The 26235-nt window shown below is 47.8% G+C and overlaps 1 protein-coding gene across 1 annotated transcript in view; it reads left to right on the top strand.

The window, feature by feature from the left end:
• Positions 1 to 26235, top strand: part of LOC119383645 (retinaldehyde-binding protein 1-like) — a 67008-nt gene that overhangs the window by 39600 nt on the left and 1173 nt on the right. The gene's annotated exons all lie outside the window — the stretch shown is intronic.

Genomic DNA, 26235 nt, shown 5'->3' with positions numbered 1-26235 from the left:
CACGGTTTTGGGTCCGTACCAGGCATGTTGTGTTCCAGGGCGGTCCTGCCAGCTTCACGGCTTTGCTATCAGGGACCTGATCGAATGGGCGAATGCACGGAATCTCAGCGGCATTCTCTGCTCATTCGATCAAGAAAAGGCGTTTGATGTTATCAGTCACAGGTACGTTTTCAAGGTTTTAAGAGAGGCCGGCTTCAGCGGCCAGTTTATCAGTATGGTTAGGGCTCTCTATTCTCGTCCCAGCTCGGCTGTTGTAATACAGGATCGCATCTCGGAGCCTTTCAGCGTGGGTCGTGGAGTTAGGCAGGGGGACCCGCTCTCACCTGCCCTTTATGTGCGCGCGTTTGAGCCGCTCCTGCAGAGGCTTTCCAGTGACAACAGCATCGGTAGGTTTCCCCTTCCACCAGGTTCCCCTCCTGTCGCACTGTTCGCTTACGCAGATGACCTCTCCATTGTCGTCCCTGACGAGGCCACAGTTTGCACCGTCCTGGACGTCATGGAGGGGTACTGCTCGGCGAGCGGAGCCAGGATAAACAGGTCCAAGAGTGTAGTCATGTATTTGAACTCCGCTCCTTCCAGTCTGCGTCCTGTTCACGGCTTACCCGTGCAACAACGCCTACGTATTTTAGGTTTCCATTTCGAACCGGATGGCCTGACTACTGAAAACTGGATGCTGGCTAAGCAAAAGCTGACCGACAGAATTCAGGAAATCAGTGCCTTGGGATGTCCATTGACGGCCAGGGTAACGATCATTCGATCGCTGCTCTTTTTCTTTTCTGACCTATGTAGCTTCCGTTATGCCGGTTGCAACCCGAACCAAGCTAGTCTTGGAGGGGCTCCTTTTTCGTTTCCTATGGAGTGGCTCATCTATGTATGTGGCGCGTCCTGTGATCAAGTTGCCCAGGAATAAGGGAGGACTTGGAATTCCCGACCTGGGCATCGTGGCCACTGCGCTGCATCTCAGATGGACAAGGGTAGCTCTCGAATCGGATATGCTCCTAACTCGAAGCTTTGCGTCGTTTTTCCTGAGCACACGACTGCGGCTGTTCTCGCCGGAGGCATTCTCTAACTCAGTGCCTCGGGCGGGAACTCCTTCACCCTTCTATGCGGGGGCCGCCTCCACTCTGGCTCGTCTCCGTGAGGCCAACCCAGGGATAGAGCTAGATTCTCTCGAGCTCCATGATCTAGTCGACTTACTCACACCGGACCTCCCGGCCCACTGTGTGAGATATGACCTGTCCCGCCACAGTCCTAACTGGAAGCTCATCACTGCCAGTTTTCTGGATGCCAAGCGCTCTACATTCATGTACCGCCTGGCAAGAGGGTGCCTGCCCATAACATTCAGGCCCTTCACGAAAATCCCTACCAGAGGAAAGTGTCCGTTTTGTGGCAGTAGGGAGGACTTGGTTCACATCTTCTCTCAGTGTGCACTCCCAGCAGCCCTCCTTCAAAGGATAGCTAGCTTGTATGGCCACCCCGGAGTTCCATTCGAAACCGTTCGGTTTTTGCATCCCCTGCCTGCGCAAGCGGTTAACCAGTACGTGCTTCTTCTCGTCGAGTGCTCTTACCAAGTTTGGGTGGCACGGTGCGCTGCCGTTTTCGATGGGAGGCAGCCTGGTCTTCGTGAAGTACTTGCAAAAGTGCGGAAGGAGATCTGGTTTGTTCTCCACCGGGAATGGCAGCGTTTGGGCGTTAAGAAGTTTCTCGAAACCTGGCACCGTCCAGCAGTCATCTTTAGTGAGTCAGGAGGGCAGATCACCATTAACTTTTAAGATGGCTCTCTCTAAGGTACACCGATCTGGCCTAGCGTGCCAGTCACTTGTGTCTGCGGAACCAACAGCCCGAGCCGGTCTGGGTGCATGCGACTTCTGTTGCTACACCGCGGTGATGACGGTCGAGGTTTCCGCTGTTGCTTACCCGGGCTCTGCATGCGCCCGGGTAATCCAGTCGCCTTGTTGGGCTCCGCCCACGAGGTCCATGTTGGTCGTTTCCGTTCTGTGCTCGGCGACTCTGTTCGCTGCGACGAACGGCGGCCCCCTTGTCCGAGGAGGACACCGCTGGCTTTCGGCCACGCGGTACTCCCTGGGTACGTCTAGTCTGTGTGCGGCGACTAAGGTTGCCGCGCCAAACGGTAGCCCCTATGCGGTCGCAGTTCAGTGCGCGACGATTGGACTCGTCGAGCCGAACTGCGGCCCCCCCGTCCGGGTAGGACCCCGCCGGCTTCCGGCCGTGCGGTATTTCTCGGGTACGTCTGTTTTGTGTGCGGCGACTGAAGTTGCAGCACCAAACTGTAGCCCCATGGCCGAGTCTCTCTGGCGTGGGGCCGTGAGACTGGCTACGTCTGTTTGGCGCTTTGCGCCGAGCGGTAGCCCCCTTGTCCGGGCAGGGACCGTCTTTCCGAAACAAATCTTCCCCTCCTCAACCCGGGGGGGAGGCGGTACCGGGATAGACGTACGGATGATGATGGGTTTATGAGTGTCGTAGAACTCTGGGACAAAGCGCCTCCGGGTGCCGCGTCTCCTCCCATCTGACAACGGTACCTGCTATAACCTGCTATTACCTGCTATTACCTGCTATTACCTGCTATACCTGCTATAAACGTTGTACCGTTTTATAAACGTTTTGCCTCTTTGATCTGCCCACAGCGATAGTCCGACATCTCCGGCATCATCGGCTCGCCAGCCTCCCGGCTTTCGTCGACACGAAACCACCATTTTATAACAGTGGTGGCAGCGGTGGGATACGCTACCCTCATCTCAACGTTTGGCTTCGCTGGGATACGCTACCTCATCTCATCGTTGGACCAGGTGGGATACGCTACCTCATCTCATCGTTCGACACGTTGGGATACGCTACGTCATCTCATCGTTGGACACGCTGGGATACGCTACCTCAACGTTTGGCTGCATTGTGATATCCTGATCCCTACGTTTGGAGAGCCGGATCGGATCCCTGCAGGCCCGAGGAGCGAGGACGACCACGACACCGCTCGACCGCAGCCACGAGTTCGACTGGAGTCAGCTACTTTGGTTGGGTGAGTGCCCAACGTTTACTGGTCATTTCGCCAGACCTCTCTAGCACAGGCAGATGTTAGGAGAGAATTTTGTGTGTTTTGTTTGATTAATTTTACTCACTTTAAACCACGATATTAGTTTTAAAGTAAGAGTAAATTTTGTAGAAAAGCATCACGAGGGACGAGATCGCGATGGAGAAGTACCGAGTGCAGGACCTCCTTGAAATTTGTGAGGACTTGGGCATTTCCACCGGGTCCGCAAAAACAAAGGAAGCGATTCTCGAGGTGATGCGGGCGGAGAACGTGACGATCGAGGAAGCTGACGAGACCTGGGAGGAAATTTGTGAGAAAAAGCAGCGCAAAAAGCGAGAGGCGGAAGAACGCGAAAGGCGCGAAGAGAGGCAGCGAGAACATGCTCTTAAAATGAAAGAGCTTGATCGTAAGATTCAGGCGCTGAAATGGCAGCGAGCACAATACCAACTCAAGATCTTCGAGACAGGCGAGAACATTGTGTCTTTTCTGGATAAGTTTGAACAGGTCTGCGAAGATGTTGGTATTAGCCAAGACCTTTTGGTGGAGAGGCTTCTCGCGTGCTCCCGTGCCAGGTCGCAGCTGTTTTGGAGCGCTTATCAGCTAAGGAAGCGCATTACTTTGATAAAGCTAAATATGCTTTGTTCAGCCACTTTGCTGCTTCAAGTCCGGCTGACTGCGAATGTCGTGACTATAGGTACAGCGCTGAAGCGCGTAGCAAAGCGCCAGAAATTGAGGCCCGTCTCAAAGCACAGGAAGACGAGGCGCGCCGCAGAGACCAAGAGGTCGTGAAGCGTCGCGAAGCGGTAGAGGCCGAGGCCCGTCGTAAGGCGCTTGAGGACGCAGAGGCCCGTCGTAGGGCGCTTGAGGACGCAGAGGCCCGTCGCGAGGCGCGTGAGGACGAAGCGCGTCGAAAAGCGCATCAGAATGAGGCGCGCCGCGAAGACCAAGAGGTCGAGAAACGTCGCGACGTGCTAGAGGCTGAAGCTCCTCGCGAGGCGCAGGACGCCGAAGTGCGTCATTGTGAAGAGGAGGCCGACTTCGAAGGCCAAGGAAAGGGTTGTACCCGCGACATTGGTACACCGCCACCAATAGAGACAGCTCAGGGCGAGCTAGCTGACTTAGATTGTGTCGGGACTACCGTTGGGTCAGATGCACAGACACCTGGCCGTAGCCCCGAGAATCAGTTAGTTGAGCCGTCTCAAGCCTTGGCAAAGAAAATAGAATGCAGCGTACTTGCGAGTACGATGGCCAATGCTGCGAGCATTGCCAGCCGTTCGGGCAGAAAGAGGCGTCGGCGAAAACGTAGGGCGAACTCGAGACAGGTGGCCACAAGCGAGCTAAAATGGCTAAACGCCGTGCGATGGACTCGCGAGACTCCAAGCTCCAGGTTGGGCCTAAGAAATCTAAAAGGCTCGCTAAGAAAAGATTGAAGTTCCGGCCGCTGCTGATATCTAGATTAAGCGTGAAGCGTGTCGCGAAGACCCGAATTTCAAGTAAATTCAAGCGCCGTTGTCATCGCCTAATCTTTCCTATGCGAAGAAGCGGCAGGAGCGCAGCGAGGTGTCGCGTACACCTGAACAGCGACAAAGGCTGTTCCCCACAGTCGCGAAAGGGTACCGGCTTAGCCCGGAGTGGTACAATGGGCAGACAAAACCGCTGGTATGCCGGTTTGTCTGAGTTCGGCGGACACGGTACAAACGTCGCCACTACTCAGTGTTTCGAACACGTGTGTTCCCTGTCCCTTTGTCGAGATCGGACCCCTCGAAAAGTGTGGAATGCGCGGCTCCCCAGAGTTCGTCTAAAAGGGTGCGTTTGGAGACACCCTGGGATAACCGCAGCATAAAGATGGATTGACATCTTGAAAGAACTTGGTTTGTTAATGTTTGCTAACGATATGAGGAGTGAAATTTTGTAATTTGTCACTTTCCTCCTCATTGTAGCAGACATTGAGATGTTTGCTCGGTTTTTTGTTTGTTTTGTTGGTATTTAGAAGCGCGAGCGTTAACGCGTGTGAGAAGAGCTGTTCGTTGTGTTTACAGAGATGAAGGCTGAGGGTGAAAAGCCTTTGTTTAACATGCGTTCTTACGTGGTTTTCAGTACGTGTTAAGATACGCGTCAGTGTAATTTTGGTTTCTCCTTGTTTTGTGTTAAACGCCTGAGTTTGATTTTCAGTTTATTTCGTTTTGTGTTAAACGCGTGAGTTTGATTTTCAGTTTTACTTCGTATTTAGTTTGAAGCGCTTTGTTTTCTTTATGTAATACTCATTTGCCAAGTGCAATGAGGGAAAGTGTTTGAGCGAAAGGCTAGTATTGTTTATCTAGAGAGGTTTGTTGGTAAGCATTCGGAACACTTGCGAGTGGTGCCAAGGCGCTCAATTTGGGGAGCACTTAGTGAAGTGTTTGTAGTTTTGGGGCAAAATTGAGTCTTCCCCAGCTGCTTCGATCGTCCCCAATCTGCCGATGTCACCATTGAGAGTCGCTAGCGAAGAAATTCTGATTGGTTTTAGCAGTGTCACGTACTGACACTTAGCTATAGAGGCACGTCCTCACTTTGGTATTCCTCCTGAGATACGTTGCTCGTGATGTTTTAATTTTAGCTTAGCGTAGTCTCTAGGAAGTGTTTTGTTCTTTTATGCTGGTCTGGCGATTTGATCAGCATTCGGAGGGCGCTTGCTTTGGCCAGAGTGGTTTGGCTTTGTGTTGCTTCTTGGCAGTTCCAGGAAACTGCTGCTGTGCCGCGGAGGTCACTCCTGGTCACTCACATTTGACAATGGTCGGCCAGCATCGCATCGTCCGAGCTGCGTTTGACAGCTCGAACTCTGGATGCATTGTCTTGTGGCGGGGGTGCTGTTGTGCCAGAGCACCTGACCGAACGGGGAAGCGAACAAACACCTGCACTTCGTTGGAAGTTCACGGCATCGCGGTCAGCGTTTGCCCTGCGACCAAGAAAAGGGCCCGCACCGGCGACCTGGAAGCAGGGATCAACACCTGCACCACGGCAGACCGGATAGCAGTACAAAAGAGCGGCCACGAGCCGCGTCAACACCTGCTACCTAAAGGGACGTCAAGATACTAAAAGGGTGTCAACACCTGCTACCTGGAAGCAGGGATCAACCCCTGCCTGCTTTGTCTGCAATCTCGGAAAACGGTGTCTTCGCCCAGCCGGCCCCGTCGACTGACTCTACGGAAAGCAGCATTCCTACGATGGAAAGGCTGCTCGACACCTGGGACCAAAGAGCCTCCCTGTACACACCTGGGACCAAAGAGCCACCCTGTCACAATAGACTGGGACCTTATTTAAGACCGGCCTGGTCCGTTGTTGGAGAGATGCCCCACCCAACTTGGTCGTGCTGGCAGGCTCTGTACTGCTATAACCTGCTATAACCTGCTATAACCTGCTATTACCTGCTATTACCTGCTATTACCTGCTATTACCTGCTATACCTGCTATAAACGTTGTACCGTTTTATAAACGTTTTGCCTCCTTGTCCTGCTCCTCAGCGATAAGTCCGATCTTCGTCATAATCGGCTCGCCAGCCTACAGGCTTCCCACGTCGCGAAAACCCCATTCGTAACAAAGGAAAGAAATGCACAAACCAGCGCTCACACACAACTGAAAGTTTATTGCACGCGTGAAAAAAAGCACATATACAAAAATGGGAGCGCGTCGCGCGTGTCATAAAGAGGCACAAAAAGTCAAACAACAAAGGCGCGTGCTTACAGTCGATTAATAAAGTTGAATTCCTTGTCTTGTAACGACTGAGAAGGTTGACTGACACAGAGTGTGGCGTTATCTGTGACATATGATATGCCTCCGAAATTTCTCGCGTTGTCTGATTAGGTTGATGGTATAAAATTACTGTGCTTTCCAAGATGGGATTACATTTTCATGACTGACATAGCGATGCGAGATGAAACGGCTCCATTCAATGAATTTCGATGCTCGTAGGCGTGTATTAATACATAGACCAGTCTGGCCGATGTACATGTGGACACAAGAAAGAGAAATTTGCGGTTAACTCCTACACAATTTGCAAAACAAATGGCATGCGGCAAACACAACATTCACCCCCACATCGCTTCCCTACGTTCTTCAGGCCATGCGACTTCTTATACAAATGTGGAATAACTGCAATATTTCTAGTTTCTTCATTATTTACGGATCTTACGTGCGCAAGTTTTTTTCCAATGCCGTGCGTAATCATGACATCACAATTCCTCGTTTAACAATATTCGAATGCGCCGACGCGAAATTAAGCACCGATTTCGCTGAACGCGGGCTCTACTGACCGCAAACACGCTCCGCACTGAAACTTAAAAGCATGTATCAAGAAACTGCAAATTATCAGAGCAAGGCATCTCGCAAGTGAATTCTAGTCCCATCTCTTTTTCTTTAAACACGTTTAGAATGTGCTCACTTCTTTGTAAAGCGCGTGACTTAATTGTCAATTGAAATCAAATAATCATCTGTATACCTGAACACTGTAACACCTCTCTACAGTTTGGTAAAACCCGATCACGAGCCGCTATGGCATTAAATGCCATAGCGGCTTGTGAACAAGTAATCATTGAATAAATACGAATTCGATGTTCCAGCTCACATCGCTCACGATAGCACGTTTTGACTGCATGTATCGTATACGCATGCCGCTTAACTGCTACATCCGGGATACATCCGCTCGGCAATATATACACTGACTGCATCATTCCTTTCGCATTTCATGCGTAGAGATACATGCAGGTGCGTTCAGACATGTGTAGTACTTAGGATTTAATAATAGTCAACCAGCGGCGACGCGTTTCTTTCGTTTGGTGCTCCCACGGTGCCAACGAGCAGCGAGCGTCGGAACAGCCAGCGGGCTCGCCGTACACACTTTTCCCATAGTGCTTCGCGCGCTCGCGGGGGGTTCTGGGATTGCTTTAAAAAGGTCTATTGCACAAATCAAGCTCCTCAGTATCCCCAACGATCTTCTTCTCTCGCCGACTCGTTTTCCCCACGACGCCCTTTCGACCCCCGCCGGTCATCGCCGCGCCGTCGCCGATACGTTTCCCCAATGCATAGCCGCCCTATCCCCGCATGAGAGGAAAACTGACAGCCGCAGTTCCGGAGACAAGAACTGCGTTGTCGTCGAACTCTTCAAGACCTCCTCTTTATCAGCCCAGTGAAATCGATATAGAAGTAGAAGGTGTCGCCGTACGTGCACTTGTCGACACAGGCGCTGTCGTTTTTGTAATTAGTGAAAAAATGTGCCGCAATTTGAGAAAGCTTACAACGCGGCTTACCAATCTTGTCCTGCGTACGGCGACCTCGCATTACAATGCACCGACGGCTCAGTGCACAGCTCGCGTTGTTATTCAAGATGTTTGATATGCCGTCAAGTTTGTCGTTCTTCCCCGCTCATCCTACGACGTCATACTAGGATGGGATTTCCTTTCTACCCATCAGGCCCTCGTCGACTGCGCTCATGCTGAACTGACATTGACGACTCCATGCCGACAGTGACGACCCCGTGACGACAGCAGTGCGCCTAAAGTATTTGCCGCAGCCGACGTCCACATCGCGCCTTTGTCAGCCGTTCTAGTGCCCGTGTTCTCGCCTGCTGCCAAAAACTCGACCCTATACTGTTTCAACCATCTATAGATAGTGCGCGCCACCGAACCTTCCTCCTCCCATATGTCATCATCGACTTTTCCAATGGTTCCGCGGCACCTTACGCGTGCAATGTCTCTGCTTGCCCGTATATCCTACTACGTGGCGAGTGTCTGGGGACCCTCGAGACCTTGGATTGAATTTTGGTAGACCCAATGCTTCCAGACAAGCCATCACTGCCGACTTGTGCCATTACACCTGCAACTGACACCGAAGTTCCTATAGACGCGTTCCGCAAATCTATCGACTCCCACCTCACGCCTGGGCAGCAGGAACAGCTGGTCAAGCTCCTCCAGCGTTTTCGAGCCTCCTTCGACCACGACCAGCCTTCCTTAGGTCGAGTGTCAGCTGCTGTTCATCCTATTGATACCGGTCAACAGGCAGCATTGCGACAGCGTCCATACCGTGTGTCAACTGCCGAACGCCGTGTCATCAGTGACCAGGTCGATGACATGCCCAAACGTGGCATAGTCCAACCATCCAGCAGTCCCTGAGCATCTCTATTTGTGCTCCATTTGTGCATTTGGTGAAGAAGAAGGACGGATCCATCAGATTCTGCGTGGATTACCGAATCACCCACAAAGATGTCTATCCTCTGCCACGCATCGACGATACCTTAGACTGCCTACAGGGAGCAGAATTCTTCTCTTCCTTAGATCTGCGCTCTGGATACTGGCAGGTACCTATGGCCGAGGCCAATCGCGAAAAAAGAGCTTTCGTCACGCCCGACGCGCTTTACCAATTCACACTCATGTCCTTCGGCCTGTGCAACGCAGCAGCTACATTCGAGCGAATGATGGACACGATCCTTCGAGGCCTCAAGTGGAATATTTGCCTTTGTTACTTAGACGACATTGTCGTCTTTTCAACCGATTTTCTGACCCATTTAACCCGCCTCGAGCAAGTTCTCGCTTGCCCCTCCGCCGCGGGTCTGCAAATGAACTTGAAGAAGTGCCACTTCGCCGCTCGAAAGCTTACGATTCTAGGCCACGTGGTTTCGAAGGACGGCATTCTCCCTGACCAGCCAAACTTACAGCCGTTTCAGCGTTTCCCAAATCGACTACGATGAAACAGCTCCGAAGCTTCACTGGTCCTCGTTCCTATTTCCGGCGCTTCGTTCGCAATTTCGCGACCATCATCAATCCCTTGACCAAGCTCCTCGCCGGCTCTATAGTGATCTTTCGGCATGGTCTCCCCCTTGTGACGATGCTTTCAACGAACTGCGCCGCCTTCTTACGTCGCCGCCTATTCTGCGACACTATGACCCATCTGCACCCACGGAGATCCACACAGACGCTAGCGGTGTCGGGCTGGGCGCTATTCTTGCGCAGCGGAAAGGCGGCTTCCAAGATTACGTCGTTGCCTACGCAGGCCCAACTCTTAGAAAAGCCGAAAGCGACTATTCTGTCATCAAAAAATGCCAGGCCTGCGCTGAAACCGCAGCACAGTCACAGCGAAAGCTGGAAGAGCGGCGTTTCTAGAGCCCGTTAAGCTCTCTTGGGGCTACAATACAAGTACACAAGAAAGGTACCCACTACGCCATAAATCACAATTTTTGTGAAGTTGGGAAGCACCTACTATACCATTATTCGTCATTCTGCGGAGAAGCGAGGCACCAGCTACACGTCTGTAAGGCATTATGTGCAGTTTGTTGACGCGACGACTGATGACGATGAAGAATTATGGATCAGCCCTTTGTAATGGGTGGGAATCTTTAAACGGCCCACCAGTTATGCAATTTGCATTGGGTGACGCCCGTTCGCTATTCCCCTCTCCCGTCATGCTGTATAACATACGTTGACGTGGGAGAGAGACGGGGGGCGAAGAATTTTACTGAGACCCCGAGGAAATGGATCATGCGCTTATGGGCTTCCTTGGCAACCAATACAAATGCACTTGCGAGGAACCCACTACGCTATAAATCATTGTAATTTTACTGAGACCCCGAGGAAGGGGATCATGCGCTTATGGGCTTCCTTGGCAACCAATACAAGTGCAGTTGCGAGGAACCCACTACGCTATAAACCATTGTAATTTTTGAGAAGTAGGGCAGCAGGCACTGTACCATTTTTCGTCATTTTACGGTGATCCGTGGTACCTGCTAAACGCATGTAAGGCATTATGCGCACTTTGTTGATGCTGTGCCTGATGACGACGAACTATGGCAGAGATCTTTGTAATGGGTTGGAAGCATTTCACAACCTACTCGTTGCTCAATTCGCATTGTGTGACGCCTGGTTACAGTATTCGCGTTGTGCGACGCTTGGTGCTTATTTTACTCTTCTACCACGCTATATTGCATATGCTAATGTGGTTCCTTCCCGACATGAAGCCTGTATAGGACCTTTTTCCAAAGCAGTTTCAAGCACCGGCATGGCTCAGAGGTTGAATACTGGGCTCCCACGCAGAGGGCCCAGGTTCGAACCTCGTTCCATCCTGGAATTTTTTCTTATTTCGTTTTTTTTTTCTTATTTCGAGCGATACTGGTTACGGACACCGGCGGCGGCGGCGGCGGCGGACAACTACGGCGCCAAAAACGGCCGGTGAAATGATCTCATAACAGCTTTCGCTGTAAAAGTAGTGCCTCGCCATTATTTGGGTGATACAAAAATTTTGGCCTTACGTATATGGACGTCATTTTGACATCGTGAATCCTTTGTCGTCACTAAAGGATTCAAGTGGTCGCCTCGCCCGATGGGCGTTACGCCTACAAGAGCACGATATCCGCGTGGTGTATCGCTCCGGCCGCAAACATTCGGACGTAGACGCCCTCTCCCATTCGCCCCTTTCTTCTGACCCTGCCTGCTGCACAAGTCCTCTCTGTGATACCACTGTCCTCACCATCGCCGACATGCCATCCAAGCAGCGCAAGGACCCGTGGGTTGCATTCATTCTGGACATTCCATTCTGCATCCATTCTGGACTCCTATTTCAATATACAGGGTGTTTCAAGAAATGTGTCCAACCTTCTCAAAAAATCAGGAAAATGCGGTATTTGCTCAGTGCTTTCAGAATTGCTTTTTCTGTAGCGGCAAGAATCTTAGGGTAGTTAAGGACATCATTTAGGACAGTAATTAACAAAGTTAAATTAATTAACTTCTTAATTGGTGGAGTTAGGTGATTGTGTCAAATGGGAGAATTGAAGTCTTCATGCGAGGAACCCATCCGAGCTTTGAGATTTCGAAAAAGCGTCCTCTAGTAATTTTGTGGCGTAATGAAATTCAACGAAATGCAACGGCTTTCAACAGCGAAAGCCATCGAATTCGGTTGAATTTCATTACTTCGTAATTATTACTAGAGGCCGCTTTTTCGAAATCTCAATTTTGGGATGAGTTTCTGGCACGAAGAATTTCAATTCCCCAATTTGACACAGTCACCTAACTCCGCTAATTAAAAAGTTAATTAATTTAACTTTCTTAATTACTGTCTCAAGTCATGTATCTAACCATCTTAAGATGCCTAGCGCTACAGAAAAAGTCATTCACTCATTTTGGACGTCTCGGAAGAATATGGCAGTTGCGTTCTTCCATGTTTCTGTATGGGTTTCGCCATTGAATTTGGTTGAATTTCATTACTTCGTAATTATTATTAGATGCCACTTTCTTGAAATCTCAAAGTTGGGTTGGGTTTCTGGTATGAAGAGCTTCACTCTAAAAAAAAAAGGGAGCGAGAATGGAGCAACGGGCTCCGTTCCTCCTTCGGAGCCGCGACTTTCTCCTTTGCGGACGATTTACTCGTCGCGCCCTCTTGCGGCAAGCGCCAAGGGAGGAACTTTTCTCCTCAACCACGTGACTTGCGCGCGCGCGAATGCGCACGCCGAGTTAAATCGTGATTCCGTGCTGCGTTGAGCGGCTGCCCTTTCGCTCTCACTCGGCAGCCTCAGACCAGACTATCCAGTGCTACCGATCTCGGCCAGTCGCGTGCAATTACTTGTACCTAGGATTGATGCGAGCAACACACGAGTGACGTTCATTGTTTTTGTTCTATGTGTTGAGTAACGTGTGTGGCGTTCTTTTTTTCTTTTTTTTTTTATAGGCTCGGCGTGTGCGCGATGCGCCGCATACTTCCGTGTGTCTCGTGTTGTTTGTAAACGTTTGCGCACGATCTGCTTGTCATAAATACAGTAAGTCCCGCTTCACAAAACAGTCTTGTTTTAATGAACACCTTAGACTGTACACCAATAATTCAACTTTTTTCGGCGTTAACATACTTGGCTGGAGCACGCGTTTTTAGTTTTACACAGCACTTATCAATACAACAAGCAATATAAAGAAGCATGAAGGTTAATTTTTACAACATTTTAGCAAACGTGATACCACTGGACAGTGCATGCGTGAAAGTACGATAACATATAATTGCTGGAGTTTGACGTGTCGAAACCACCGTATGATTATGAGGCGCGCCGTAGTGTGGGACTACGGATTAATTTCGATCAACTGGGGTTCGATCAAATGTGGCCGCCGTGGCCGCATTTTAACGTTAACCTGCATCATGTTTGAAAAATAAGTCAATGACTTCTGTCAATTAAGCCAAAATTCTCAATCACATGCGTTTTGGAATACGCATGCCATCACTGAGAATTAGGACCGACTTATGCACTCGTGCAGTATGTATCTCTCGTTCTCAGGATTTTGCTTTGGCGTGCGAAACTCAACACAAAATGCGCTTCTAATGACAGCTGTGCACAGTGGGTAATCACTAACACTTTCACTCACCTTTGTGAACAGAGTATTCCAGATCTAACGCAAGACAAACCACCGTCACAACGACAACTACACAGTTGTCGCACAGTGACCACAATTTCGCACGCCAGGCGAATACCGTGACGTAACAGTAGCAGAGCAGCATGTAGGTACAGCGTACTGAAATATTACAGAACACGTAGTGTGGGTAGCGTTCTTTTCCATAATTCGCGCGGTGTAGCGCCAGTTTCTCTACTCAAGTAATCGAGCTGCCGCGACGCCAAGAGCCACTGACATCGCTCTCGAAAGACCACCGTCCGGTGCGAGGCCATCTTGTATTGTTTCTTCGCACGACCCGCGTTTTAGCGTACGTATACACAAATGTAACGGCCGTACCGCATCAGAAGCATTGTCACTGAAGGGCTAGCAGTTGAAAGAATCCATGGCCCATCGTCATACTTGTGGTCAACGCATAAATAGAATGTGAACCGATGTCAACGCCAAACCACTCGACGAAGTCGACGCGACGAAGGCGACGGAGTCTGAACGGCATGTTGCTGATCTTGCGCCCTCCCACAGTAACTATTGAAAATAAAGAAATCAGAGATCAGAGAGAGAAATTTCATCTGTGGCCACTGTCGGAAGATGGCGCTACTTCAAAATGTCATCGGAATGGTATGAACGGCTCTCAATGTGGTCGTTTTCGCACTAACTTATTCAACTCTGTTGTTATATCGTTCATTATTATGCGGCTTTAGATTAACTGGTGCGCTTGGCTAAGCCATAGTTACTATTCAATAATGTCGGCGTATATTGCGACGCAGCCATGAAATCGTAAAGAGTTGAAGAAAAATGACGCATATTTGTGCCACCATGGTCCACTGTAATTCAGTGACTATATAAGGGCCAGCGCTTCTTAGAGTGGTATGTGTAAACGTCTGTACGTATGCGTCTGTAGTGAATTGCTTGTGTTGTAGGTTTTATACATGCGAATGAATTGTGTATGTATTGAATTGAATGTGCGTACTATGTGTCTGCCTAGTGAACGTGTGCGTATCAGCTTTCCGGTGTCCTTGAGTAATACATGAATGGGCATACCTCCCCAGGAATGCCGTGTGCTGTATCAATGTACATCGCCTCAATCAGAAACAATTTTTTAGTATTGTTTATTCCCTCTAGATGGCGCCAGCTACCACCTACTTCGCGGCCGCGGCGCTCTCATAGCTCCACCTACTTATATGAAGTTGAACATCTATCTATCGAAACTATGCTCTGCTGCGCCGGGATTGTTTTGATGCGACAGAATGTACACTTTGGAGGCACAAACACGTGGATAAAGTCGCTACACCGTGTGACGCTTCGACAAATAAAGACAGCAAGCCTAACGTACAGTCTCCGGGTGAGATCCCCTTTGCAGTATCCGTCTCTTTTAAAGTGAACGCCGTCTGGCTGTCCGAGCGAAACGTACGAGTTCCGTCGTTCCGTTTCGCGAGGTTTTCATCACTACAGGTTTGTCTGCTTGATTTTATTGTCATAGCGTTCGATATTAAGCTCAGCGGGACCGTTTTTTGTGACTGCCAGTGCCGCATACTCTTTATCAGTCGAGAATCGATGCGCTCGCTAGGCCTAAATCTATTGCTCGCTTCACTGGCTTGGCGTCAGCCATCTTGATTTTGACGGTTTCTCCATTGAAAAGGGAGGAACGGTTTCTCCATTTGAAGACGAACATTGAGGACATCGCCGTTTCTCCCTTAAAGGAGAGAGGGTCACTCCATTTTTTTTAAGAGTGCTCAATTCTCCCATTTGACACAACCTCACAGCTCCACTAATTAAAAAGTTAATTAATTTAACATTTTTAATTACAGTCCCAAACAATTTCTTTAATCATCTTAAAATCCCTGCCACTACAGAAAAACAAATTCTGAAGGCAGCAATGAAATATTGCATTCTCCTGATTTTTTGAGAAGGTTGGACACATTTCTTGAAACACCCTGTATATTTTGCCCTTAGGGCTCACTCACACTGAGACTCCCCAAATTTTTTCTCAACCAGACTCACTAAACCTTTTCTCAACTGGGCTCATTCGGATTCAAACTCGCCTAAATATTACTCACTCGGACTCACTGAGACTCAGACTCACGGCCCTATCTGAGTCTGAGTGAGCCTGAGTGAGTCAACTCATGAGTGAGTTTGCCGACCTATGGTTAAAGGCAGGCCCGTTGCCATGGGGGTCGCTAGGGCCCCTCCTCTCGCCGAAATTTTGGTGAAGTATGTGTTTTTACCAAAAACAAATAATTAAAATATGTGTTTTCTTGAAATAATCAAGGTTTTAAGCACATGCCCAACCCCCCCCCCCCCCCCGAAAAAGAAAAAAAATCACAGCATATCCACGGAGTGAATGATGATGAGTGGGCGAAGCTGCGGAGGTTCATCGGTAAACCGTGAATCTTCCGTGAATTCTGCCCAGTACATTATCACCGACGTGAGATCGGGCGCGTTTATACTAAAGGTTCGATGAGTTATGACGACTTGCAGCTCACTTTAATTTTACATGTACTCTGTGAATTTTCATTGTTTAGAAAACCATTGCTTTAGAAAACATCTGGCGTCTTTCGTTAAGCAGCTGGCGTCTTTTCGTTTTGCTTTAGAAACATCTGGCGTTCTTTCGTTTTGCTTTTACAAAACATCTGGCGTCTTTCGTTGGTTTATTTCATCAATCAACGGCGTCTTGAACAAAATTTTTATTGTTTAATCACGCACAGGAGAAATCTCACCAGGCACTACCTTGCAGGTAAACAATGGCTGCTAATGGGAATGAGAGACAGAAGAAGTCGGCTTTTAGCTAACACTTACACTTCTACTTCTACTAACGTTTCCTACTGGAACATGCCAATGGCTGCTGATGGGGAATGAGAGACAGAAGAATTCGGCTCTTAGTTAAACGCGAACGCTGCAAATTTTTATTGTTCAAGAACGCACAGGAAAAATCTTTTACCGGCACCACCTTGGAGGTCGAGATCTGGTACTAGCGTTACGAGTGGTTACACACTACTACGACTACGAGGGACGAACGGGTGCCGCCTTAAGGAGCTTCGCCCCTAAAAACTCCTAGCTACGGACCTGGTTAAAGGCCATGTGGCCTGATAAAGGCTTCTGCTCCGACAACAATTCATCGCGCAGGCCGTACGTAGCACATGAATCGTGAAAACATACCTTATATACATAATTAAACTGAAAAGTCGCGAAAAAGAAAAGAATATCTCCACAATAAATGTAAAAAATCCGGCATAATACCCTCAAGAAGTTTAGACGCATTTTGCTTCAAACTAAACTATAACAGACTGGGATCCAAACAAAAGACTGACGGTGTATGCTGCAGCTCTAATTAGGTGAACTCAAGATTGTGTGTAATGAGAAAAGTTGAGAAATGCCGAGATCAGTCGAAGTCAAACTAGGGCTTAAAGGGGCTGTATCCTTCAGATAACGATCATCAAATGCGCAAACTTCTTCTGAAACAGTAAGCAGCTATGTTGTTGCGCATGAACACACAGAATAAAACGACAAACCGCATGCGCTATACGTCTCACGGGGGATCAGCCGTTTGTTTGACAACATTCCGTTTTAATGTTTTTTGCTGGGTGCGAAATACGGAAAATCCTCCGAATATATAAGCAAGTGCGCGCTAGCATTCGCGATCGTTCGTTTCCTCGAAGCCGTAAAGGAGACAAGCAAAATATAATAACACTAAGATGCCTCAACGCAGGCGCGCGGGAATCTCTAACAATATATAAAAAACGCTGCTTCGTGTCCTTCACTTCGCTGATACTACTGAGATGCAGATGCAGGCCAGACTTTCAAAATAAAAAATCAGTACTCTATGGGAAAAAAACAGCACTGCATATATGTATGTTTGTATGTACCTAGGTATGCATGCATGCATGCATGCATGCATGCATACGTGTGTGTGTGTGTGTGTGTGTGTGTGTGTGTGTGTGTGTGTGTGTGTGTGTGTGTGTGTGTGTGTGTGTGTGTGTGTGTGTGTGTGTGTGTGTGTGTGTGTGTGTGTGTGTGTGTGTGTGTGTGTGTGCGTGTGTGTGTGTGTGTGTGTGTGTCCTCGAGCATTTAGTGAGTACCTCGTGGGGGATACCGAAAAGATAATTTCGTTGCCTTGCTGCCTTGGCGTATGGCATACGGCCAACTGTAAGCAAGTGTGGCGAGAAAAGCATACCGTTTAACTGCAGCCTGTGGGAAAAAGAGCGGTTGACGTGTCCTCGGTGCTCAAGGTAAAAAATATACCATCATTTTGTTCGCGGCGTGCTCCAAGATTGCGATGATTTCATTTTGTATACCTTTCGCTTGATTGTTCACGACGGCTAAGCAACAGTCACAGTAAACACAGCTGAGTGGTCATCAGTAATGGCTCGCACGTAGCAGCGGCAAATTCTAAACACGCAAAATTATGTACGACGAGCTTAAGCTTCTCAAGACCCGTTCTGCAAGTAAGATTATGCGTCAGTGTAAGCGACGCGAAGCAGCCGGTCGCTTACGACGCTCTGTCAAATTCGGCATTCTCGCGTTGAAGGCGAGCTTTCTCATCGCCTAAGCCTTCATAGAACTCTCAAAGGAGTGCATAAGAGTGGGCGCCGAAAGAAAACTGGTGAGTTGTCTTCATATCTCTTTTACGTTTACTCGGACCACCACTTTTATCATTGTACGTGACCGTAAAATGGTGTTAGCACAACAGTTGTGACAGTAGTTGGGAAATATGTGGTGTCTCGTAGCATATAGTTAACGTGCAGATCTCACTTCTTTGAAATATTGAACGAATATCAGGCTAATACACACACAAACTCTGGCAGCGATATACGAATCAGAAGTGCCTCTTTTAGACTCAAAAATTAGTTACCCGCGGTCCCAGCAAAGAATGCATTCCGCGTGGGGCTACCGTAGTTAGAAGAGGGGAACTGTGCCGCCAATCATCATGCGCCCTTCGAGTGATCTTATCACAATATTACGGTAGTAAAAAAAAGAAACTGAGTGTGCGAGCATCTTATTCTTGCTTTAAAATTACAGAAATAAACGCGACAGCGAGACGATTGACAATCAGCTATTAAAACGCATGCGATCTCTCTAAAGCTCTGAAGAGGTTAACACGCCTTGCCGCCAGCCACCTTTTTCGTCGTAGTTTACATGATGACACCGTTTCAAAACGTTCTAGAGTATGGCCGGTATATACAGGATGAGCAAACAACGTCATGATGTTGCTTCATGAGAACCGTATGGGGTATTTCTACATCTCAAACTTCTTTATGTTATACAACTCTCGAAAATTTCCGTCCCCCGTAGATTTAAAGGGAATAAGCTTTACAGTCAAATAAAACCGAAATCTGCAAACGGTTTGCGGAACACTGGTGCGGTCCTAGCTATCACAAACGTAAGTAACAAACTAGGCATAACAAGTGGCTTATTGGCGTAACAGTACAAATGCCAAGTGATGGGAAACGTAGTAGAGGCGAAGTCTTTACTGAAACTGCGGTGAAGAAATAGAATTGTGTATCTCGAGTGATACGTGGAGCCTGTAACCTCTGGTATACATAGTTGCGTATCAGAATTGGTAGTAAGGAAAAAAAATGCTATCGAGAACGACAGCCGACTAGGTGCTGTAATAAAACTAGGACATTTATACACGAAAGGTGGGATCATGTTGCGCAACGCAGGAATAATCACAGATCGCTGAGAGAACTCTTTGGCAAGCAGCGGACATAAGCAAACTAACTATCGCCCTCGGCAATCCAGATGTGGCGGAAATGCTAGCTATGTAACGGGACCAACATTTTTACAGGCTCTCGCTGCATGCCATTGCGCAAACATTCAATGAAACCAGACGGGATGGCTTCGCATCTGTGGCGGTGTGCAAGAGAGCACGCGGGCGTTGGTTTTATTTCATGCTGGCGTGGCTACACTTCCATGCACTTTAAAGAACTCATTACATGTTGCCTCGTTAGAGTAATCTTTCGACAAGTCGATTAATACTCAACACGCAGAAAAAAAAACCAAATTGTGTCATTCCTCGCGTCATGTTGCTCGTCCGTTTCCTTATACTGGCAGGGTTGTATTGAATACTCTCTTGTTTTCTGAAAAACGCACAAATCTTTCTGGAATCGCGCGAACAAGGTTCTCATAGAAATCTTAAATGTGCAAGCGATGCAAATAGCCTTTTTTCTGTCACTTCCAGGAGGCTAAACCGGGCAGAAAAGGAGTCTAAAATATGGGCAAAGACTTAGAAAGTGTAGCAGAGGAAGAATTGGGGGAAACACCGGAAGTCAAAGAAAAATGTCTAGCAGTGCTGCGGCAGCGTCTCGAAGGTAACTGAAAACTTATATAAATCTCCTTATCTTCTTGCAGTGGGCATACAGAGGTAGTACTAATGTTTCGTCGAACCTGCCCTGTGTTTTTTGTTGTTGTTGCTGTTGTTTGTTTACACCCAGACTGACTGGTACGCGTTGCCATACTTTTTATGCTTTCTAATAATAGCTATACCCGGGCTTTTACGCGCTAAAGCACGATGTGATTATGGGGCCATCTGGTGTTATTTCCGCCATCTGGTGTTATTTATTGAGCGCTGAGATCACACAGGGCGCGAGCTTCTACCATTTCGCCTTCATCGAATTACGACCGCCACAGCCGGAATCGCACCAGCGACCTTCGGGTCAGCAGCCAAGCACCTTTTATGCTTTCCGCGCAACGCAAGTTCTGTTAAACTGCCATTTTCATTTCGCGTTTCTTTGTCAATAATTCGAGATATCTGTAAGTAAATGCCTTGCATGTAGTTATTGCGCCCCACAAGTATGGAAAAAGTACTTCCCGTAGGACATGCTTTCCATTTTTGTTTCGAGGACGTAATAGCTGTTGTGATTGTTAAAAAACATTACAGCGATTCTTGACAAAGAATTGCTTTTTTTTTTCAGAGGAAGATGGTTTCCGTGTTCCTCCAGATGACTTCCTGCTCATGTTTCTTCGGACACGAAAGTACAGTGTTGACGAAGCGCTAAAAACTGTGAAAAACTACTTCCGCGCTCGCAGGGATATGCCTGAGCTGTTCGACAACCTCTCACCATCGACAATCGAATACGAAAAACTTTTTCGACAGCACAAGGTCTTACTATTCCCAACAGTGCGAGATGCCGAAGGAAGAGCCATGGGCATTCTTAACTTTGGTCAGTTCTTTTTTTCTTTTGTGACTAGGCGAAACCAAAATTTCTCCGTACTGTGTACGCAAAGCATCCTAGCGCATTTGTACCACAGAAATTGGGCAAGCCCCACTTACTCTCGACTGGTCCACTAAAAACGAAGAAGAGCACGTGCGAATTCGGAGCGAGTGCAAAACCAATGAAAGAAGAAAAGAGGCGCGCCGTTGGCTGCGCCATCGGTAACGTCGTTCTCTCCGTCCGTAAGAAACGCAAAGACTTTATTGAACCGTCAGAATGAACCCAGGGATAACCACCGGGACCACACGTGTCAGCTTCGCTGGTTATTTCAATAACATCTGCTGGCAGGCCAGTTGGTGATGCCTAGTTCATAGGTAAAAACAGCCCAAACGAAACGAAACACAAGGAAGACACGGGACAGAGCTCTCTGTATCTTCCTCGTGCTTCGTTTCGTTTGTGATGTTTTTACCTATGAACTTCGCTGGTTCATATGGTTTACCTATGAACTTCGCTGGTTCATATGGTTTACCTATGAACTTCGCTGGTTCATATGGTTTACCTATGAACTTCGCCCGAGCACTCCGTGCGGAGTGCTCGGGCGCTTAACTTTTTGTGGGGTTATTCTGTCAACGTTACTTCAAACAAAGTGTCAGCTTTTTTTTTCTGTTAAATAAAAGCAGTGTAGTGACTTCATATTCCCGCTGCTTATCCCCCCCGTTCGCTATTCCTTCTTTTCTACGAACATAACCAGCTCAGGTTGTAATTCGTGTTCGCGTGATATTGGAACACCGTCGCTTTGAGGTAGATTGAAGGCAATGCTGCTGTTATATAGTAGCTGCTAGGCCACATTTGCCGAAATTGGCTGACAATTACCATTATTTATCCAATATTAGCAATCATTTGGCCTTATTTATCCAGTAGTGAGGAGTGCTATCTAGCGCTGGTGCTGTTGCATAAGCACCACCGCCTACCGTTCACCGCTCACAGCCTAGTAGAAGGTGGTGGCGAAAATGTTCTATTGTGCGTAAAAGGCATTCACGCAACATTTCTTTTTTCATGGAGAAGCGTGCTTAACTTGGCCAGTTGGTATTGATTCATTGTGCGCACAGCGCTTGTTTGGGTTCTTTATTTTTCTTGTGTTTCGCTCGTTTCTTTGTTTTGGTTTTTTGTTTGTTTGTTTGCTGTTTTTTTTGCACTGTGCCCAATTTTATTAATGTTTTCACCTTATAAATGTTAACCACATGGCCAGGCCAGAAAATAAGCAAAAATTGGTGGTCAGAGAGAAAGAGACCCTCATTATAGTGGTAGAGACGCTAAACTGTTACGCGAAGCGTTAGACCGACACTAAGCAGTAGAGCACGCTGATTGGTCAGGCTCGCTGTCAACCCAGCCCGTTGAAACACAGGGTGGCAACGTATCCCACGAACTTTCCACCTAATGATAGTCGGCGGACGATTGTGTTATTTATTTCTCTGTGAGAGAAAAAAATCTCTATACGTTATGGCATGGCGTGGAAAAATATTACGATCTTTCAATGCGCATTACAGATTAAGAGAACTGACCACATTGGCAAGTGTTGTCAAAATGGTCTACACCTCTGGTGACGCTACCACGTAGTGAGTGTTGCCTTCAAAACACACCACACACACACACACACACACACACACACACACACACACACACACACACACACACACACACACACACACACACACACACACACACACACACACACACACATATATATATATATATATATATTTATTTATATTATGGAACCCACTGTGCTAATCCGGCTTCAGGAAAATGCGTCGCAGCTGTTTCATATATTCAGACAAGGTGAATTTTGTCCACATTTAGGAGGCTCTTCTCAAACCTTCTTTCTGTAAACCATCATGTTAAAAAGATGGTGATGTATATAAGCCTCTGTGGGTTTATTTCAGGTGTGTGGAGCCATGACGTGTGTTCGCGGATGGAATTGGTCAGGTGCTGCATAGTGGCGTCAGAGTGCGCTCTCCTCGACGAGGAGACCCAGATACGAGGAATAGTGGGTGTCGACGATCTGCAGGGATTGGGCATGCACCACGTCTTGGAGATGACACCGAGGTTCCTTCGAATAATCATTAAACTCGTTCAAGTAAGCGCAGGTGTCTCGTCCCCGCAAATGCTCGCGTGGTTTAATGGAACGATGTACCTGTGTGCGCAACAGAAGCAATGGACCCTTAATTCCGTCAATATATGAACTCAACGTTTGCATTCGCTACGTCAATGTTGTCGTTGGTCTTTTTCCTTATGCTAGCGTCTTACTAGGTTAAATAAGAACAACAAGGCTAAGTGCTCCACGAGTTGGCACATGTTCAAGTAAGACTAAAGCTAGCGGAATAAACGCACACGCGAGGACATGGAGGAAAAACAGATTGTATCGTGCTGTATGTGCCCAGTTATTGAGTATGTATTTCTATCACTGGATTTGCTCTAATCCACAACTATAAACGATATATTTTTGTCAAGTAAAAGGCAATGAGGAATAGGGTAGCTTTGTAGGTTTGCTATATTTCCACTCGTTTGTACAATGCACAAATAATGTTAAGTCGACCTAATTATGATGTTTCGGTCTACTGAAATTCCTGACTCGGTTTTCGGTCGGGAAGCCTCGATGCTTGGAAAGTAAGTTATGGGTCCCATTTTTCACAGAACCTAAGGACGACGTGTCGCAGTACCTGAACGCGTTCAAGCTTTTCAATAATGCTAAATATTTTTTGCGATAGTTAGTAGAAAGCGTTTGTGTCTGATTGAGCTGTCTGGCTGTACAGTTACGAGCGGTATCGAAACGAAGCATTTGTAGCGAACGAACTTCACGACGTGGTTACCTGGTAGTCAGATGAGACCGAAATGGGGCATTGTTCGCAGGGGTCTTGAATCGGCTATACTGTCGAATGTCACTTATCATAATATTATAATTCAGTGAAATTTCACATAAACTGTGAATTTAATGCCAGAATGTTGACAGTTGGATGACTTTGGAAACGTTGCATGGCGTTTTTAAGAAAGTATATTGCTTCTAGTGAAGTTATCATACGTCGTATTTCTTTTAAGGTTAGTCAGTTGAATAGGCAGAAGCTTTCATGTAGAGTTGTTCCACCTTGCAAAATGCTACTTTAAGTCTCCTTCATCTATTGTTGGGGCAGATATGTAATTCTTACGGCGCTTAATTCGGCAAACGTACAGGTATCGTAAGTTACATGTGTTCTTGAAATTATTCCTTTCGATACTCGAGGGCGAATACTGACGTCGTTTTCTTGCGAGTTTGTAGCTTCCATATGAAATGCAAAAGGAAGGACTGTGGGAATACTATACAATGCAAACAGTTGCACTGGCTGTTGCTGGGCGTTCTCTGTTGCCATTCAAGTAAAACACGTCTTACAGAAATGTTTGTTCAACCTCTCAAAAGTCGTAAGGGGACCGAATAGCTATAAAGAAGCAGTAATATCATCTTAGTTTCTTGAACATCGCCAAGAATAGCACGCGTTTTGCCTCGCCTCACCTGTCCAGTAAACATGTGAAGCCAACAGACCGCAAATACAAAAAATTGGCCGCGTATCTGCGTGCTTCGCTGCAAATGTCGTCTAAAGACGATAGAAGAGGCGCTGCGTGAGATATGGACGCCATCTGGCAATACGTCGGGAAACATGAGCGCTGTGTTGCGGGCTGGTAGTCCCGGCGCATGCGGCATGCGAAGACCGGCGGTGACCAACGCCACCGGTGGGGACGCCGGCCAGCCCGGACACGCTGTTTGGCGCGATGCGCCGAAGGAGAAGAAACGTCCGCACTCAACGAGTACTCTGTACGAAGGCCCCTACCGCGTCCTACGTCAAGCATCCCCAGTTAACTATATGATGGAGCCTGTTCAATCATCTACGGACTGCCGTCGTCGCGGCCGCGAGACTGTTCGCGTCGATCGACTGAAGCCGCATTATGACCCACCAGTTGTACCTGTTCCTTAGGTCGCCAGGACGGCTCCTTTTCCGCGGGGGAGTGATTTTTAACATGGTAGGGCGCAGACAAGCACGCCTGCGAAAGAAGAAGACGAAGACGGTTGTTGTTGGCGCTCGCGCTTGCTCGGCTTGGACCGCTGATCGCGTCAGCTGTGGCAATCTTTTAATAAACCCGTTACTGTCTCAACGTTAAACGCATACCATCAAGGTCTTTAAAACTGCGTATCTATGTATTTTCTATTAAAGGAACACACCACCTAATACTTGCCTAACGATGTTACGCCTCAGATATGCGTAATATTTACTTTTTTATCGACGACGGTCACAAGTATGAACAGCCGTACCAGTTCAAGATGGGTGGGCGGTAAGCAAGTGGTTCAACTTTGGCCGGTTGGCTGAATCGGGTGACGTGCCGACAAACAGAAAGACAGAAAGACAGACCAAAATTTCTGCGTTTAAGTTCCCCAAGATAGACTATCGTCTTTAAAAAACGCCAGGCCTGCGCGGAAAGCGCAGCACAGTCACAGCGAAAGCTGGAAGAGCGGCATTTCTAGAGCCCGTTATAAACTCTCCTGTGGCTACTAATACAGGTACATTAGCAACGTACCCACTACGCCACAAAGCGTAATTTTTGGGAAGTTGGGAAGCACCCAGCACGACATTATTCGTTGTTCTGCGGAGAAGCGAGGTACCATACGTAAGGGAATATGTGCAGTTTGTAGATGCGGCGGTTGATGACGATGAATAATTATGGTTGCGCCCTTTGTAATGGGTTGGAAGCTTTAAACGACCCACTAGTTACGTAATGCATATTGTGTGACGCCCGGTCGTTATTTAACTGTCCCACCACGCTTTATAACACACTTTAACCGGAGAAACGTAGAGCGAGAGAGAGAGAGAATTGAATTTATTGAGACCCTGAGGAAATGGATCATGGGAGACTTATGGGCTTCCTTGGCAACCAACAGAAGTGCACTTGCGAGGAACCCACTACGCTATAAATCATTGTAATTTTTGAGAAGTAGGGCAGTAGGCACTGTGCCATTTTTCGTCATTCTACAGGCAGCCGTGGTACCTGCTAAACGCATGTAAGGCATTATGCGCACTTTGTTGATTCTGTGCGTGATGACGATGAAGAATTATGGCAGAGCTCTTTGTAATGGGTTGGAAGCATTCAACAACCTACTCGTTGCGCAATTCGCATTGTGTGACGCCTGGTTACAGAATTCGCGCTGTGCGACGCTTGGTGCTTATTCTACTCTTTTACCACGCTATATTGCACATGCTAATGTGGTTCCTTCCCGACATGAAGCCTGTGTAGGACCTTTTTGCAAAGCAGTTTCAAGCACCGGCATGGCTCAGAGGTTGAATACTGGGCTCCTACGCAGAGGGCCCAGGTTCAAACCTCGTTCCATCCTGGAGTTTTTTTCTTATTTAGTTTTTTTTCTTATTTCGAGCGATACTGGTTACGGACACCGGCGGCGGCGGCGGCGGCGGCGGACAACTACGGCACCAAAAACGGCCGGTGAAATGAACTCATAACAGCTTTCGCTGTAAAACGGCATAAGAGGAGCCGCCGGTTCGGCTCGGATCCAACACTCCGGCTCTCGTACGTACGCGTAAAAAAAAAGAAAACAGGTGTCGTGATAAACTGA

Source organism: Rhipicephalus sanguineus, chromosome 2 (genome assembly GCF_013339695.2).
Source record: "Rhipicephalus sanguineus isolate Rsan-2018 chromosome 2, BIME_Rsan_1.4, whole genome shotgun sequence".
NCBI classification, from domain to species: Eukaryota; Metazoa; Arthropoda; class Arachnida; order Ixodida; family Ixodidae; genus Rhipicephalus; species Rhipicephalus sanguineus.
Note: the sequence above shows the minus strand (reverse complement) of the source record. Positions and strands in the feature narration are given on the sequence as shown.